At 44.9% G+C, this 17,540-nt stretch overlaps 1 protein-coding gene across 1 annotated transcript in view; it reads left to right on the top strand.

Moving 5' to 3' along the window:
• The first annotated feature begins 8,612 nt into the window (after nucleotides 1-8,612).
• The window catches only part of Znf592 (zinc finger protein 592), a 48,583-nt gene continuing 39,655 nt past the window's right edge, over nucleotides 8,613-17,540 (top strand). Inside the window, exon 1 of the mRNA XM_032893328.1 lies at nucleotides 8,613-8,694. The gene's annotated coding sequence lies outside the window, so the exon portion shown is untranslated. The remainder of the gene's footprint in view (nucleotides 8,695-17,540) is intronic.

Genomic DNA, 17,540 nt, shown 5'->3' with positions numbered 1-17,540 from the left:
CTGAAGCCCAAAGAGTCAGATCAATAAAAATATGCAAACATCATGGGATGGGGCTGGGAGGAAGCCAGATTAGCATAAAAAGGAAAGATCATTTAACTGCTCAGCTATGAGGTACAGTTTTAAATAAATATTGCTTCTCTGAGTAATTACTGGGGACTAGCATAAAGAAATACAGCTGCTGGATTAATTCACTGTAACACTTAACGTTAATTCATTTACACTGTTATGTAGTCCTGGAAATCCTAGAACTCACTATGTAGCCCAAGCGAGCACTAAATTAATACTTCCTCTGCCCCAACCTTTCAAGTGTGATTTAGGCAGACACCATCACACCTGGGGTTAATTTTTTAACTTTATTTTTTTCCAGGCTCTGCCTCCTAGGCTGGACTGGAACTCCCTGTGTAGCCAAGACTGGTCTCAAACTTCCAGTGATTCTCCTGCCTCTGCCTCCTGTATATTGCAACAAAAAGTGTCACTGCACTCAGCTTTGTTTGTAATAATCCAGTTTTAATTTAAAAATATGGATTTTATTTATTTGAGGGCAGTCTGGGAAGATGGTTCGGCCTGCCTTCCAAGCAGGAGATCCCTAGAATGCAAGCAGAAAAGCCATAATGAACTGCACCTGCTAGGGAGGGGCAGGTGGCTTGCTGGGGTCACAGAAAGAGGCCTAACATACTTATGATGTAGGTGTAGTTCCTGTATGCCCACAAAACAAAATGTTAAAAACTGTTTCAGTAAAAATAAAATTTGAAGCCAAGGGATAGTTGCAGTTGCACACGCTTTTAATCCTAGCACTCGGGAGGAATAGCAGGCAGACCTCTGAGTTTGAGGCCAGCCTGGTCTATAAAGCGAGTTCCAGGTGAGTCAAGGCTACACACAAAAACCCTGTCTCAAAAAAACAAAAAACAAAAACAAAAAAAAACAAAAAAGTAAATAAATAAATAATAAAAATGTAAAAAATTGATCTAGGGCAGTAGCTGTCAGTTTGATCCCCATGTAAAAATGTACGGAGTGGTCATTTGTATTTGAAACGCTAGCACTGGGGAAGCAGAGAGAAGAGAATCCTTGTGGTTAACCGGCCAGACAGCCTCTTACCTGTGAGCTGCAGAGCTTCAGGCCAATGAGAGAACTCATCTCAAAAAACAAGGTGGACAGAAAGTAAGAAACAACATCCAAGGTTGTCCTCTAGCCTCCGTATGTACACAGACAGACACACAGACACAGACACACAGACACAGACACACACACACACTCACACATGCATGCATGGAAAACACATATACATATAAAATAAGATAAAAATGAAAGAACTAGTGGTAGGTCCTTGTCTAGCACGTGCCAAGCCCTGGCTTCAAGCCCAAAGAGTGCACAGGCTGTGGAATGCGCTGGAAATTAGAGACAACATGACATGTTCAATAAACGGCAGGTGATGGTCGTGTGGAAAGGAGAAGGAGGAAGGCAGAAACAGAGGATGGAGCCAGGAGATAAGAAAGGGTGGTATAAGCAGGTTAGCTACTGTTATAGGTGGGGAAGAACTGAAGAGCTGAATCAGGATGCTGAAATGATTTGTTTCAGAGTGAGCCCCACAACACAGTTGGAGGATGCGGGAGGCAGGAAGGTCAATTGTGGACATTATGGTCTTAGTCTGAGAGACACTAAGGGCTGTTTGCCTGGAGGGTTTGGCACATAAAGAGCTATGCGGTTCAGATGAGGAGGTTTACCATAGGTAGGAGAGTGGGCAGAATGCTCGCCTGCTTTCCTCTAGCCTCTTATCACCACTCAAGCATTGTCTGCCCACCCCCACCAGGATGGAAACTCCACAGAGCAAAGAGGTTAATTTTGTTTCCGCTTCAATCCCCAGGGCCTCACAGTTCCTGGCACAGGATAGGTACCACATAATTATCTGTTGACTGCATGAAGTTTTGCTAGGAAAGAGAAATCTACACCTTAGTCTGTAGCAGTAGATGACAGACTATTTAACTCCATTTAAACTTATATACATCTTTTAAAATGTTTTTAAATTTTTAGACCTGTATGTGTGGGCGGGTTCTTTGCATGCCTGTGAATGTGTATACAGAGGATGGAATTCAACCTTTAGTGTGGTCCCTCAGGTGTGTCCACCATGCTTTTGGAGATATTTGTCACTGGGACCTGGGCTCACTGATTAGGCTAGGCTGCAAGCCAGTGAGCCCCAGGAATCTGTCAGTCCGTTCAGCCTTCACACTTTCATTACAAGTGTGTGGCACCACACCCAGACTTTTTGTCTCTGTTTTTCAAGACATGGTTTCTCTGTGTAGCTCTGGCTGTCCTGGAATTCTCTCTGTAGACCAGGCTGGTTTTGAATGAGACCCACCTGCCTCTGCCTTCTGAATGCTAGGATTAAAGGCGTGCACTGCCACATCTGGCTTCATACCCAGCCTCCTCTATGCTGGGGAACAGACCCAGGCCCTTATGCTTATGCAGCAAGCACTTGGCACCAAGTGAGTTATCTCTCCAACATTTTCTTTTTTCTTTTTTTTTTCGGAGCTGGGGACCAAACCCAGAGCCTTGCGCTTGCTAGGCAAGTGCTCTACCGCTGAGCTAAATCCCCAACCCCCAACATTTTCATATATATATATATATATTATATATATATATATATATATATATATATATATATTTCTGATTTCCCCCCCACCCCAGCTTAGACTCCAGTACAGTAATATAACAAACAATGGGATGGCCTTACTTAGGGCCACCACGCTTGCTTCAGTGTGAATTTGCCTTTCCTGTCCTTTTATCTGTCCCATCTGCTTCCTGGCTACCTGTGCTTTCAAGCTCTAGAAAACTTGCTTTCCCAGGTTCCCTTGAGGTCCTTGGCTACATAGTTTTTTATTTTTCCTTCTAATTCTCTTTTTTCTTATGTAGTTGAACCCAGGACCTTGTACATGCTAGATAAGTGTCTACACAGAGCTAAATCTGCAATCCCAGTTTGCATATGATTAGACAGTTTGCCTTTGCACCTTGACCCATTCCTCACCCTGCTCCACTCTGCTCTTTAGAGAGGCTGACCTTGAAAAACAGTTCACCTGGGCTCTATTGGTCTTAGGTGTCCTTTTGGGTTCAAACAGTGTGAGGTACTATAGGAGAGTTGAAAGAAAGCAAGTATGTGTGCCTCTAAGATCTTGTTGGTTCTTCCTCCCTTAGAGCTAACACCACATTGGTAACCGTCTCATGTCTTTGGCCTTTCAGGCTGATGATTGATAGTGGCTTCCTCGCAGACTTAGGGCGGTTCACAACTCCTTGTCAGTTTCCCTATCTTTGTACATTGTTTCTCTTCAGTTACACAGTTTGAGTGGTCCTTCTGTTTCCTGCTGCTCTTAGCTGATACAAAAGCAGAAAATATACATTTTTATTTTGTTAAGAAAAAGTTTTATAATATGTAGTTCAATAGTTCTAGAAACACTAGAGAAGTGTATCTTTTTGTAATCAAATGTTTCCAAGTCACCCTCTTCTCTGTGTTATACAATGTTGCACACATCAGTTACTTAACCATTTACTATGTTTACAATTTATCAGAAATAAGATTATAGTAAACATTGTTGTGCATATGGGCTTTTGTGTGGTTTTTGAGATGGGTTCTTCTTTGTAGCCACCGCTGTCCTGGAACTTGCTCTGTAGATCAGGCTGGCCTGGAACTCATAAAGATCTCCTGCCTCTGCCTCCCAAATTCTGGGATTAAAGGCCTGTACCACCACTGCCTAGCTTGGAACCTACATTTTTACTAAAGCTCTTTGAATTACTTTTAAAAGATTATTATTCTAATTTACCTTGCCATCACTTTTTCTGAATGTAGCCATTGCAGCATGGATGAGTACTGAAAAGTACATCTACATTTTGCTAATGTACTAGGTAATCTTCTCATTTGAAGAGTGTGGGTATCACTTTCTGGTTTTGTGACATAATCTCAATATGTAGTTCTGGCTAGTCTGAAACTTTCTCAAACTTGTGGAGCTTTTCCTGCTTCCAATTTTCAAGTGCCAGCAGGGTTACAGGGCTATGCAAGCACAGCTTATTTGACTTCTCTGATAGTTACCCCAGTCCTAAAGTATTTAAAGCCTTGGGATACCTAGTATGCATGAAGCCTTGGGAGACCCTAGGTTCAATCACCAGTACTACAGAAAGAAGGACGGGAGGTAGGGAGAAAGGATCAGGAGGCTGAGGAGGAAAGTGGAAGTTTAAGATCAGTTTGAACTGTACCTAGACTTCCTCAAAAACAAAATTCAAGGCGCTGGGAATATAGCTCAGCTAGTACAACTCTTACCTACCACCTATGAATCCTTGAGTTTGGTCCCCAACACTGCATAAATTGGGTGTGGTGGTACATACTTGTAATCTTAGCTTTGGGGGGAAAGGGAAGATGATCAGGAGTTCAAAGCCAGGCTGGGCTATGGAGTTAGGTTCCAGGACAGCCTGAGCAAAGACAGAAATCAAATAGTGAGTGGAAAGAACACTCAGTAGAGGGATGACTCAGCAGTTAATAGTACCTGCTGCTCCTTCAGAGGAACCAAGTTCAGTTCTCCAACTGGTTTCAAGGATCTACATCAGGACGCTCACAACCACTTACAACTCTCAGCTTCAGGGTTATCTAGTAGCCCATGTCTCTATATACTATCTTCTGGAGTCCTTAGGTCAGCTATGCAAATATGCCATATACTCACACAAACACATAAAGAAAATCTTAAAGTTTAACCAAAAAAGAAGTCATTTTTGCACCCTAGTTTAAATTGTATGCTTCTTTCTTTTTTTAACTCTTTGGTAATTTTCTCTCTACACAAAACTCTATAGTGAAAAAAACTGTAGTTAATAATCAGAGAAACAATGCCCAGTTTTCATTGTATAAAGAAATAGGATACACTGTTCTCCCTGCCTCATTGTTCTGGATCAACCAAACATCTAATTATTAGGAAGAATGGGCCAAAACCTGCAACATCGTTGAGTAAGAGACAATGGGAAAGTCCACTTTAAACTGTATTGCCAGCACAGTTCAAGCTCCAGTGGTTCATTCAGGTCTGTGAGGTTTAGCGTTCAGCCTGATTCACTTGTGCTTCAGTGCCCCCTGACCTTCCAGACAGGCTCTACTACTGTTCTAGAGTCCTGGGCTCTGGCCACACAGCCCTCTTGCTGGGTATGCTGTGTATTTATACTATATGTTCCCTTTACCTGGGATAGTCTCCTAACCTTGGCCATTTTTGATAAAGACTTACAAACACTTCAAAGATTTAATTTCAATACCCTTTTCGAAATCTGAATTCTTTGAAGCCTTACAAATTCATATACTCAGTTATATGCATGTGTAATATCTGTATGTAGATAACTGGACACATTCACGTGTGTATGGTGTGTGATAATGTGGGCAAGTTTATAACATGGTATGCATGTGGGGGTCAGAGGACAACCTCAGGTACTGTTCCCTCACCACCCTTCCTCATTTGAAATGGGATCCCTTGTAGGTTTCCTCCTGTTTACCAGGGTAGTTGGCCCCTGAGCTTTCAAGGATTCTCTTTGCTCAGCCTCTCACCTCCCCACAGGATGGTTAGGATTACAAATATTCAGCCTGTGTGCCTGGATTGTGGGAAGTCAAACTCAAGTCTTCATACTTGTACTCACCTTTATCTCCTGAGCCAGCTCATTGCCCCTCGACATGGTCTTTACTCAGTTATTTTAAAGACTTAGTGGTTTTTTGAGAAGGGTTTCTCTGTGTAGCCATGAATCTCCTGAAACTCACTCTGTGGACCAACTCAGAGATCCACCTGCCTCTGCCTCCTGGGTGCCGGGATTAAAGGCATGGGCCACTATTGCTTGGATAAGATTACTTTTAATTCTATCTATCTATCTATCTATCTATCTATCTATCTATCTATCTATCTATCTATGTATGCACACAAACACCAGTGCCCAAAAAGGCCAGGAGCAAGCTTCTTTTTTTTTTTTTTTGGTTCTTTTTTTTTTTTTGAGCTGGGGACCCGAACCCAGGGCCTGCGCTTCCTGAGGCAAGCGCTCTACCACTGAGCTAAATCCCCAACCCCAGGAGCAAGCTTCTTGACCTGAATCTTGGGAATCAAACTCAGGACTTGTGCAAGAGCAGCGGAGTCATCTCCAGCCCCTCAACATTTTTTTTAAAGATTTATTTTATTATATGAGTACACTGCAGCTGTCTTCAGACACACCAGAAGAGGGTATCAGATCCCATCACAGATGGCTGTGAGCCACCATGTGGTTGTTGGGAATTGAACTGAGGACCTCTGGAAGAGCAGTCGGTGCTCTTAACCACTGAGCCATCCCTCCAGCCTCAACCTTCAACATGGTTTAATGGCTATAAATAAACTCTAATTTATTTAACAGTTTGTAATTTGAGGCATTTTGTTCACAGGTGCAGTGCATTATTGGGGTGGAGGAGGGATAAATGGAGTGATATCAGGGAATGGAGACAAATTTTCTGAAAGGAAAAGGGCTTTTTAAAAAACAAAACAAAACAAGAAGTTTACGGATAGGGCTGGTAAGATGGCTCAGTGGGTAAGGATTCTTGCTGCCAAGTCTTGTGACTCGAGTTCAATCTTTGGCACTCCAATGTTGGAAGCAGGATACTGGCTCTCCAGAGCTGTCGTCTAACTTCTACTCACACACAGGAATGCACACAAAACAAACAAGTTGGGACTACAGATTTTTAGGGGGAAAAAAGTGCTTCACAAATTTCTACTGATATCAGCTATGCTTGAGTATGCAATTTTCTCTATTAAATGGTATAGCTTTTGTTCTTGTTTGTTTGGGAGGCTGCAGCGGGGCAAGGTCTCTTATAAGCTCAAGCTGGTCTCAAAGTGGAGCCTTAAAATCCTGATTATCCTGTTTTCTATCTCAGGGGTAGAATGCTGAGATTACAGGGATCCATGCCACCATAGTATGGGAGTTTGAACCAACTGTAGCTAAGGTTTAAAGACAGAATTTACCTGCCTAGGAATACCATCTAGGGTCATCTTGGTAGCTCATCTGTGGAAACGTGCATGCTTCCCCAACTTAAAATAAAAAGTCCTGCTGGGTATAGTGGTGCAGTGCATACCTTCAATCCTAGCACCTCAAAAGTAGAGGTAGGCGGGTATCATGAGTTGAAGGCAACTTGGTCTACAGAGCGGAGTCTTAGGTCAGCCAGGGCTACACAGAGAAACCCTGCTTCAAATAAATAAAATCCTTCCTTTCTTGGCTTTTAAGACAGTGTAATCCCAGCTGGTCTTGAACTCAAGATCTTTTTGCCTCGTTTTCCCAAGAGCTGGGATTACATACATACACTACCACACGGGACACGTATTTCTATCTTTATTCACCCTTTAAATCTTGGACAAAACGCCTTTTCCTTGGACTTCCTCCTTCCCATCTTTTCTGGGATATAAACTATAAATTATTCTATCTACCTTTGGCTCCTTTACTTGAGCTCTCACTCTCTTTGAAATTGGAAAAAAACGAAACAAACCTTTCTTTTTACTCCTCCTTAAGTCTGAGGCCTAGTTTTCCCTCCCAAACTTCTGGAAAGAATCATTTCTCTTAACTGCCTTCATTACTTCATCGCTAACATACTCCTCATCCAAGTGTTGGGTTCTGTCAAGTCCTGGCACTCAGCAAACTCAGTACCCATCTAAATGTCAGTTCCGGCCCTTTTGCAAAGTGTGGGCTCTTTCCTGGTTTCCTGGAGGTCTTCAGAAGGAATTTGTTCATGCTTAGCAATCTTGCCTGGCAGCCAGAACAGCTCCCACAGTCTGACCCTGCTGCCTTAATACTGCGTGCCCAGCTAATCCAGGTTCTTGGAAAGTCCTGCGGGTCAACCTCGTAATTTTTTGTCCGCCTCCCCGAGTTCTTGCCCTGCAGTCATAGCTTCCCTGATGAACCCCGAATTGCCAGTCCACCCTGAGAGGTTATCAATCTCCCGCCCCCATTCCACTCTCCGAGCGTCCCTTGGCTCCCCCAGAGTCTGAGCGCCCGGCGCCTGCAAGCAAGTCCTTAGAGCCTGCGATGATCAGCCATTTAAGGCGCACCTGAGTGCCCCGGCCCACTCCACTCCTGCTTCCTTTCACTCAACAGTGGTGATTAGGCCCGGCTCGCCCAAGTCTAAGCGAAGACATTATCCGAGCTCTTGAGGCGCTCGGCGTCCCGTCGGCCCGCAGTCGCGAAGGCACAACTCGTTCCTCAGGCGGGCGGCCTGGGCCGCACCGAGGCCTCAGAGGCGCGTCAGCGCTTCACAGCGAGAGAGGCCGCGCTGACGGCGGCGGGAGCCAGCCCAGGTCGGAGTCCCGGTCGAGCTCAGCGCCGCGCAGTCCTCCCCACCCCCTCCCCGCAGTCAGCGTCGCCAGGGTCGCGCCAGCCTAAGGCGGGAGGCGGAAGGCACAGAGCCGCGCTGGGCCAGGCCGGGCCGGGCCGGGCCGGGCCGGGCCGGGGCAGCTCCTCAGCCGCACCGCCCTGGCCGGTGCCCAGGCCCGAGTCGCCTTCCGCCCGCCCTTCCCACCCGCGGCCTCAGCCAGGTCCCGCCGCCAGCCCGGCTCCGCCCCCGCTCCGCCCCCAGCCGCAGCCCCCGCCCGCCACCGCCGTCGCCATGTTGTGGCTCCCGCAGCCGGCGCTGGGGACGCGCGCGGCCGAGCCCGGGCCTGCCGCTGCGGCCGCCGCCGCCAGGTGGCGCCCCCGCCGCCCGGACAGGGCGAGGCCACCACCAGGGCCGCTCCAGCTCGGGCAGGGGAGTCTGAGGAGAGCGGGCTCTGTCCGCGCCCCGGCCCGGCCCTGTAGCCTGGTGGACCCTGCTCGCCGCCCCAGGCGGCAGCCACTTCCCCCGACCGCCGCCAGGCGGGCCCTGGCCACCACCCTACCCCGCCCCCGGCCCGGACCCCTTCCGCCGCCGCCGCCCGCCGATCAGGGGCGGCCGGGGCACTCTGCTGTCGTCCCGCGCGCGACAGGCGGCCGCCCGCCGAGCCCCCGGCCCGGGCAAGGATAACGGTGCACTTCACCGGGCTGGGACGCCCTGTCAGCTCCACGGTCCCCGCCGCGCGAGGACCGGGTGCCGTCACCGGGCAGACGCTTGGAACGTCGGCCCTCCTCGGCGCCCCTCAGTCTCCCCTCAGCCTCGCCCAAGTTCTGACCCCGGGGGATCCTTCTCCGGGGCAGACAGGTCTTCCTCCTCCAGAGTTGGGGTTCTTAGGGGGGTGACCAGGCCTGTTGATCAGGGTTGGATTTATTTCTCTGCGGGGACTCTTCCTGCCAACTGAGGGGCTGGGGGGAAAAGGCTCCGTGTGACCTGGGGGGAGCACAGGAGAGCGTCTGCTGGACAGATGGCCTCCTGGCCTTGAATCAGCTTTTGTGAGGGGGAGGGGTCCATATGACCTTAGGTATGCTTGCTCTTGAGAACCGTAGGATTATTGGAGGTGGTCAGGGATTTTTAACTATTTTTATGAGCAGGCCGGAGGTGACATTAAAAGTCCAGGGTTGGAATAAACCTACAGGCCCACCCAGGGAACATGTTTTGTATTCAGGACAAGCCTAGATAGTTTCTGCTTTAGGAGAGTGGGACTTGGGTCGGTAAAATGGGTTTGGACCAGGATTTGCCTGTGGCCTGTGTTCGTGTAGGAGCTAGAGTGTGCTTGTGTCAGGTGTACACTGGCTGAGCACACAATGTGCTTGGCCTGATGGTACTGAGTGCGATTTCAGAAGTCTGTTTGCTAAACTGACAGGTACATTACACTGAAAGAGAAGGGAAGCCTGGTGCTATTTTTTTTTTTTTTTTTTTTTTTTTGACCATTTCTACTGCTCCACTGAAGATGGCTTTGATTCATTACCCCTCCCCCATTTCCACTTTTAACCAGGTTGGCCACTGAGCTCCTGTCTTAAACCTCCCCATTAGTTGGGACTTCAGGCAACCATGCCTGACTGTAAACATTTTTTTTTTCCTGAGCATTTGTAGTATGTGTCATGACAGAACTAGGTTTTGGAGATACTGTGTCCACCAGAAAGACACCTCTATTTTAGTGTTGGAGATCTTGGCCTAGAGACAAAGTCCAGTAAGAATATAAGAAAATATTTGGGGGTTGGGGATTTAGCTCAGTGGTAGAGTGCTTGCCTAGCAAGCGCAAGGCCCTGGGTTCGGTCCCCAGCTCCAGAAAAAAAAAAAAAATGTTTGTCAGCAAATATATGTTTTCCATGTGGCGGGCAATGAAAAATAACTGCCCTTGGAGAGTTTTCCTTTAATGTGTGAGAAGTACAGGGTCTAATAAACATGTATGTTACGAAGCACCAAATACTAAGGGGAAGGGGGGAAAGAGAGAAAGAGAAATCTGAGGTAAAGGGGTGGCATGTCTTCCTGACTGGCCTAGCTAGATCTTCCTGCCTCAGCCTCTGAATGCTGGGATAACTAGACACCAGCACTCTTGGATTCAGTGAGGATTTAGTTAATATTACAATGGCAAAGTGTCTATGAAGGGCTCTATGAAGGGCTCCCTCTGTCTCTCTGTCTCTGTCACTCTGTCCCCTCCCCCCCCTGTATGTTTCAGGTTGGTTTGTTTTTGCAGTGGGGGAAATCAATCCTTTGGCCTTCCTGCTAAGCACAGACTCTGCCTTTGAGTCCTAGCCCCAGATAGTTTTTAGAACAATACTCTGAAGGAAATAGCAACATAAAATTTATAAACCCTGAGTTCAAGGAGGAAAAAAAAAGATGAGGAAGAGAATTATTTGAATTGGGGGCCCTGAAGAAGCACCATACATTAGGTCACGACCCAAAGAAGGTTTAAGCGGTAACCATGTGGGGAACAGCACTCAGTTTGGCAACTTGGAGGAAGTGAAAGAGGTTCATGGGGCTAGAAGAAGAAACAGAGGAAAGAAAGGAGATAAAAGTCTGTGGAGAGCTGGGCCTGTCTGATCACCCAGGCCTGGGGTGTAGGGGGGTCACTTTTCCTCTTTAGTTTGAATTGTAATTTAGGGTAATTAAGAGTATTTGCATTTTATAAGGCCTCTGGCCCCGGCTCTGTTCTGACTTAGATAAGGCAAGGATTTCTTCTGTTTAAAAGATCTCGAGTATAGGGCACATCCTGTCCTCTGTAAGGTCTTTGCAGCTTTTAGGAAGGGAGAATGCAGTAGCCTTTCTGAGTGTCTGCTAGGTGGGTAGCTAGTGCTACCTTACTCCTGTACACCCTAGGAGGCTCTCGCATCCATTTACTAGGCAACAAGCCCAGGGGTGAGATGATGTGTCCACTGTGCAACTGAAACATGGCTGAATTTAAACCCGGCCCGCCTGATACCAGTGCTCTCTGGCTTTGGAGTCACACTAGAGGACTTTACTTCTTTTTAGATTTATTTTTGTTTTAGGTGCCTTAGTGTTTTATCTGTGTGTATGCTTGTGTGAGGGTGTCAGATCTGAATGTTAAAAGATGTGTTGTGAGCTGCCCTGTGGGTGTTTCCAAAGCCAAGTCCTTTAGAAGAACAGTCAGTACTCTTACCCAATGAGCCATCTCCAACCCCAGGACTTTAAAGATTTATTTATTTATTATATATAAGTACACTGTAGCTGTCTTCAGACACACCAGAAGAGGGCATCAGATCTCATTACAGATGGTTGGGAGCCACCATGTGATTGCTGGGATCTGAACTCAGGACCTCTGGAAGAGCAGTCAGTGCTCTTAACCACTGAACCATCTCTCCAGCACGACCCCAGGACTTTACATTTTACTCCTGACACTTGTTAACCATAGGCTTAAACCATCTAGCCTTCCTATGCTCCAGTTTCCTCATCTTCAATGCAAGTATGTATTTCACAGAGTTATGTAGATTAGATTGAGCTATAGAATCACTTGTTCAAATATTAGTTGCCATAACTAAAAAAAAAATGCTGTTTCTTAGCTATACTGGGACTATTTTGGAAAAGATTAAACAGACAAATCAGTTTTGTTTTATTTTGAGACGGGATTTCTAGGTGTAGCTCTGACTGGCCTTGAACTCAAGAGATCCAACTGCCTCTGCCTCCTGAGTGCTGTGATTAAAGTTGAGTACCACCTACACCTTGTGCTAATCCAATTATTGAATTTTGTGTAACTAGCTCCTTTCTTTTTACTCTTTTTTTTTTTCTTTCTTCTTTTTTTCGAGCTGGAGACCGAACCCAGGGCCTTGCACTTGCTAGGCAAGCGCTCTACCACTGAGCTAAATCCCCAACTCCTTCTTTTTTCTCTTAATGCCAATGCTGTGCTCCATAAATCAATTATTTTTTTAAAATCTACTTTATTTAGGGTGTTTTTTTAGATTTATTTATTGTATGTATGTGAGCACACTGTCAGTGTCTTCAGACAGACCAGAAGAGGGCATCGGATCCCATTACAGATGGTTGTGAATCACCATGTGGTTGCTGGGAGTTGAACTCAGGACCTCTGGAAGAACAGTCAGTGCTTATAACTGCTGAGCCATCTCTCCAGTCCCCAAGATCGATCATTTAACATTGACATCTCATTTTGGGTTTTGATACTATGCTAGAACGTACAAGGTGAGACCTGTTAGGTACCTTTTTTTTTTTTTCCAGTAGCGTATCTAAGAAAAGTCAATTATTTTAACAGTGAATTATAACTTCTATTTAAATTCTCTGATTTGGGGGTGGTTAATGAGCTATTGAGAACAAATTGTGGTAGCCAGGCCTGTAGTACTAGCACCTGGAGAGTAGAGGAAGGTGGGAGGAAGATCAGTAGCTGAGCTATGCACAGTGTTTGAAGCCAGCCTGGGATACATGAGGTTCTAAAAATGTTTGGGGGGAAGGGGAGAGAGAAGACTTAAAAGAAAAGGTGGCTTCTGAAGTGGGTCTTGGAGGAGGAATAAGAATTTTTCAGGTTAGTAAGATTGTGAGGGACATTCTAGGTAAAGAATCCTGAACACGGAAGCTTGCAGTTATTAGAGACCTCATTGTCTGGAGATAAGGCTAGATAGCTGGGCTATGCGAGAGACAGGTTAAGAAGTTTGTATTTTATTTGCAAGCTATGGTGAAGTGTCAGAGAATATTAGATACAGCACATGCATTCCATGATTGGGGTTGTAGCTAGAGAGCAATGATCTTTGTCAGCTTGGGGCAGCTTTGTCTTTTCGGAACCCTGGGCTTCATTCAGTATCTGTTCCTAGCTTTGAGACCAGAACTTGAGTTTAGTAAGATTTTCAGCTCATTCAGGTCAGGGAGACTGACTCATTAAGAAAACGTGGAGACTGATGAGTAAACTAAACTCCTCACTGACCATGAAAATGGAACTGTAGAGTGACAGATGTTTCTGTCCTCTGGCCATCGTTCCCAGCTCACTTCCCCTTTCTGCTTAGGGCTAGGCAGCTAACAAACTCCCTCTTCAATTCCCATTGCTTTTCTCAGGCTTCATGGACATGAACGATCTTTCTATGTTAGCCTTTCTTCAAGCACTGCTCTATATAGTTGGTAATAATTATTAATAGAGTTAACAGTGCTGTATTATTTGGATGGGATCTTACACTTATGAAACTTAAGAAAGAGGAAGAATAACTTTAAAAAATGAAATGTTGACAAGTTCTGGGTTATACCAAGTTTGAGGCTATGACATAAGAGATCTTTTCTTAGCTAAAAAAGAAAAATAAATAAATTTTAGAAAGAAAGGAAATACCCTGAGAGAGGTTCTTCTAACTAGGCTAACAGAGAAAGTATAAGCACGTTCTGCGTGGTGTGGGTAGTTTTGGCTATGTAACAGTATGGGCATATGCATTGGAGTTGTTCAGGAAGTAACCCAGGCTGTAGAATTTTTTTCTTTTTCAAACTCTATAAAAATTTAGGCTGCAGAGAGGGCTCAGCAGTTAAGGACACTTGCTGTTTAGCAGAGGCCCTGAGTTCAGTTTCTTGTCCATATGAGGAGACTTGCAACACCTGTGACTCCGCTTCAGCAGATCCGATGGGCTTGTCCAGCTTTTGTGGGTACCTGACTTGTGCACACACCTACACTTGGATGAATGTATATTCATATATCACACATGCTTAAAATAAAATCTTTGTAAAAAAAAATCTCTAAAATATATACATGTAAAAGAGATATGCGAATGGAATACAAAGGAACTAAAGCTTGCTGATAAATCCTGTATTCAGAACTATCTAATAGCCATCTATTTATTAGTCTTTTTTGAGACAGTTTTTCTGTGTAGCCCTGGCTGTCCTGGAACTTACTTTGTAGACCAGGCTAGCCTTGAACTAATTCTTCTGCCTCCCAAATGCTCAAGTGCTAGAATTACAAGCGTGGGCTACCACGCCCAGTTTATTATTTGATATTTGTTTTGTTGTAATTTGCTGTGCTGTGGATTGAACCTAGATTCTTTGTGTATGATAAACAAGTGTTTTACCACTGTTTCATCTCCCAGTCCTTTTGGTATTTGCATTAGATATTTTATTTACATCTCTATTTTTCTATGTTCGTTTGTTTAACTTTTCCTTTTTCTATAAAAATAGGAACATTCTGAATGGTAAAGAATTCTGAAAATTAGTGTGTATGAGGTAGAATAATTGCATGTACCTAAAACCTATGTCTTTCTGTTTGTGAGTATCTAGTCTGTTGCTTGCCCTAGGAATGTAGGATGTAATATTCATTAGGTCATTAAGGTTTTTTTTGTTGTTGTTGTTTTTGTTTTTTTCTGGAGCTGGGGACCAACCCAGGGCCTTGCGCTTGCTAGGCAAGCGCTCTACCACTGAGCTAAATCCCCAACCCTAGGTCATTACGTTTAAGAAAGGTTTTTCTTTTTTCAGACAAATTTGCTTTTATTTTGACAATAGAAAAGTGTACTTTGTTATAATTTATCCAAAGCATAGTTTTATGCATCCCAGAGAAGTAAAAGACTGAATTTCAAGTTTGATGTTGCCATCAATGTTTGGATTATCCTACTGTGTGACTTTAGTTAAGTCCTTTATAGTGTGCTTTTCAGAATCTGTGGGTGTTCTATCAAGAGGTAACGGTGGCCCCTCATTCTGATTACATACTCTAGTAGACAAGACAGGATGTAATGTCTGTTTGTGGCTGTGAAAAGATTCACAAGGTTGAATGAAGAGGAGTGAATATGTGTGCGTGTGGCCAAGAGCCAAGTGATTCCCTGTCTCAAGTCGATGTGTGTATGAAGTCCACATGGCTTTAGCCTATATTTAGTTTTAAAACTTCCAGAGTTATTGGGACTCCTGAAAGATTCTGAAACTTTAAAATGTTTGCTGAATTTTATTCTAATTTTTTGAGGAAGAATATCTCTCCGTAGCCCTGGCTGTCTTAGAACTCATAGACCAGGCTGCCCATACACTCAGAGATCTGTCTGTTTCTGCCTTTTACCTGGTGAGATTAAAGGAAAGGGCTACCACATCTGGCTTTTATTTTTTTTAATTGAGTATTTTGAGTAGTCCAGAGGTAGCTCTAAGGATCTTTCACACAAAGTAGACTCATTTGAAGAAGGCACCAAGCCTAACCTGCGTGCTGGTGTCTCCCCTGGAGAACAGTTTTCTATGAGGTATTGCCTCTGAGTGTGTAGTTTTCAATTTTATGCTTTGTATTTTTTCCTATCATTTGAATTTTATAAAGGCTTTAATATCTCATCATCATAAAAAAATAAGTACTCAGTAGGTCTACTTTCATTTTGGAGACAAACATTGAAGGTAGGGAAACAAAAATTGAAACTGAGCTGTGTCTTGTAAAAGAAATCTGATGTTGGAATTGACTGCATCTCCTGGGCTGCCATGAAGGGAAGTGCTTTTAGATGTGCATTGAGGTGGCTTGCCTTGTCAGTAGGCTAGCACCTCTGACTGAAATAGTCCTTGAATCCAGAGAGCCTGGTGTAGTGAGTAGAGTGTGAGCCTAACTTGGGTCTCTTTTGGGGGGTGTTCATAGAGGTGGTGGTTGAGGATCTTTAGTCTAGTGTAGCTTCAACTCAAAATCATTCTGTCTTAGCCGCCCAGGGGATTACAGATTAATCTGGAATTATAAAATCCCACTCCCCCCACCCCCCACTGCTAGAATTACAGGCAGGCACCACCACACAGTTACCCGGTTTGGATTGATTCCTTGATTCCTTGATTCCTTCCTTCCTTCCTTCCTTCCTTCCTTCCTTCCTTCCTTCCTTCCTTCCTTCCTTCCTTCGGTTTCTTTTTTTTTTCCCCGAGCTGAGGACCCGAACCCAGGGCCTTGCGGTTGCTAGGCAGCGCCCTACCACTGAGCTAAATCCCCAACCCCCGTTTCTTTGTTTTTCAAGACAGGGTTTCTCTGTGTAGCTCTGGTCGTCCTGGAATTTTGGAGACAAACACTGAAGGCCTTGTAGAAGCCCGTAGACCACACTGGCCTCGAACTCAAGAGATCCACATGCCTCTCTGCCTTCTAAGTGCACTACCACCCTTGGCTTGAGTGCTTTCTTATGAAAGCTTCTAAAGATACGTTTGTTTCTGGTGTGACCTGGTTTCCACTGTGGTCTGGGCTGTCTTCTGCTTAGACTCCTGGGCTCACTCTCCTTTTCACACATCTACATGCAAGATGCAGAAGTCTTGAGGGTACAGAGTCTTGGAGTGTAAGAGACTGCAAAGGAAGAGTTGGGTTCATGTGTAAGTTTAGCATACATTCCTAGGATCTCTGCCTTTCTGGGGGCTTTTAGACCCTTTGGGTGAGGGGAACTGTCTCTCCTTTGTGTCTTTGGATGCAGGGATATCACGGACTATCTGAGTGGGAGCCAGCGGGGTTGGTTGTGGCTTCATGTTTACACCCTCACTTGCTGAAGTTTACAGCATTCCCCTTTCTGCCAATTCAGTTAATCAAGTCAGAGGTGTTAACTTGTACAAGGCAAAGGACAAGGTGATTGTACAATCATGTTACAAATTGATTGTAACAATCGATTTAGAAAGTATGGGTTGGTCATAACTACAGCCCATCCTATCCCAAAGTCTGAAAACAAAACTAAGCCCCAGCTTTGTCATTCCAGAGGAGAGAGAAGCCCTGGAGTGGGCACCAAGCAGCTGTTTAGATTGGTCAGGAAAGGCTCGCTGTCTTAACCTTGTGCGTGCATGCGTGTGTGTGTGTGTGTGTGTGTGTGTGTGTGTGTGTGTGTGTTGCTTTTGTTTTTGTTTTTGTTTTGAGACAGAGTCAATCTATATAGTCCTGGCTGGCCTGGAACTTGCTATGTAGACCAGGTAGACCTCAAACTCATAGAGATCCAGATCTACCTGCCTCTGCCTCTTCGTGCTGGGATTAAAAACTTGTACCAGCATAACTGGTTAGTTTTTTATTTTTTTATTTTTTGAGACAGGGTCTCGTATAGCCTGGGCTAGCCTCAAATCTCTCTGTAGTATATTCCAGTCTTGAATGTTTGGTTCTTTTGCCTCTGTGCTGGCATTATATTCATACATCACATGCCCAGCTCCTTGTTTGTTTTGAGACCAACTTTCACCATGTGTCCCTAGTGCAACTCTGAATCCTTGAATTCACAGTCCTCATGCCTCAGCCTCCCTGATCATACCTAGCACAAGATTATTTTACTCA

Source organism: Rattus rattus, chromosome 2, assembly GCF_011064425.1.
Source record: "Rattus rattus isolate New Zealand chromosome 2, Rrattus_CSIRO_v1, whole genome shotgun sequence".
NCBI classification, from domain to species: domain Eukaryota; kingdom Metazoa; phylum Chordata; class Mammalia; order Rodentia; family Muridae; genus Rattus; species Rattus rattus.
The sequence above is the reverse complement of the archived record's forward strand: the minus strand, read 5'-3'. Positions and strand labels throughout refer to the sequence as shown.